The following is a 1,573-nucleotide window of genomic DNA, read 5'->3' on the forward strand; positions in this document are numbered from 1 at the left end:
CTACAGCACATAAACAGGTAACAAAAGCTCAAGAAGCTACCAATTACAGTTGTGCCTGTATCCTTAGAAAGACACCTCTTCTAATTTTCAGAACCTAGAAATCTGCTTTATAATACAAAGCTTCTAAGTTGTGTAGCTAGAAAGGGGCAATAGTGCATGATACACTTTTATCAATGGTTTAGTTAATACTTTTAAAGACCAGAAGTCACAATGGGGTTTTTCTGGCCATTTATTTATCAGAAGTACTAATCATGACTGCACATTATTTCTATTCAAGAAGTTGCTTATAAATAATTTTCAATGTGACAAATAAAGACCTGCTATTTTTCTTCATTGTTGAGAAGTATTCTTAAAAATATTTTCTAGGAATAAAAATAAAAGCACGAGATAACTCTTCCTATAAAACATGTAAAGCAACAAAGAAGACCTTAAGAGTACGCAGCCCCATCTATCACTTTGTAACCAGTTCATTTTCACATGCCTATAAACCCCCTTTGCACAGATGTTTTGCTGCAGTAAATCCTTCTTTCAGCTCTTTGTTGTTCTTAGTTTTGACTAGCTTGTCTAAACCACAAACCATCACTATTCAAAGCTCTTCTGAATTTTCTAACAACAGCAGCAGACAGAATAGTTAGTCTATTTTTTCAATCTACTAGTCAACCAAACTTTATTTGATGAGGCAGAAGGTTATAGGCAGTCTTTAGAAAGTAATAATTCCTAGTAAGCTTGAAAAACCTTTTCCAAACTATTCGTTTGTTGAAAAATGCAAAATGTGTTCCCTCTCATCATGAGATTGAATCAACACTAAGTTTGGTAGGCTGTTACAGTAGAACATTATCATTTTGCTTCACCTCCAACAAAACCAAAGCTGAACAAGAAGTTTTTAAAGCAAAGTACTTATTTTAAAACAATATTCCAAAAGATTTCATTTTGAAAAGTTTGAAATAAAATGTACTATTGTTTTCTATTGTAGGTTTTTAGTCACATATGCTATTATGAGTTTTACACTTTGCTAAGAAAAATGAAATTGTGTCAAGTCAAAACATTGCTTCATCCTTTAATAACAAAAGGTAGTAAGTCTTCACACAGCTGTTGTTGGAGATATCAGAGCACTTTTTACACAATATCAGTGAACAAGCCTTTTAAAGAGATATAAATAAAACAAGATGAGAACAGATATTATATCTTTTTTCCTACCTCAGTCCCCGGCTCCTTGCAGTAATGGTGCTGGCTTCGAAAAGAGATGAAGTCATACAGAACAATTACTTTGTTCACTCCTTTGCTGTACTGTACATACAACACTGTTTATTCTCATCTGTGAACAAGACTCCAACCAATCAATACATCAAAAGCATATCAACAGCCATATAAATGTAAGTACGTAATTGATTAATTCTATGTTTTGAAGAAAAAAAAAAAAATCACACAAAACACTTCTCCATATGTCTTGCGACCTGTGTGCGTTGAAGACAACAAAAAAGCTCCCTTATTAAATTACTGTAAGACTGTTAGCTGCAAAGTCAGTTAACTTTGTAAACTCATGTGATCTTGACATGGTTTGCTGCAGTCTTTT

Source organism: Merops nubicus, unplaced genomic scaffold (assembly GCF_000691845.1).
Source record: "Merops nubicus isolate BGI_N331 unplaced genomic scaffold, ASM69184v1 scaffold15741, whole genome shotgun sequence".
In the NCBI taxonomy this organism is placed as follows: domain Eukaryota; kingdom Metazoa; phylum Chordata; class Aves; order Coraciiformes; family Meropidae; genus Merops; species Merops nubicus.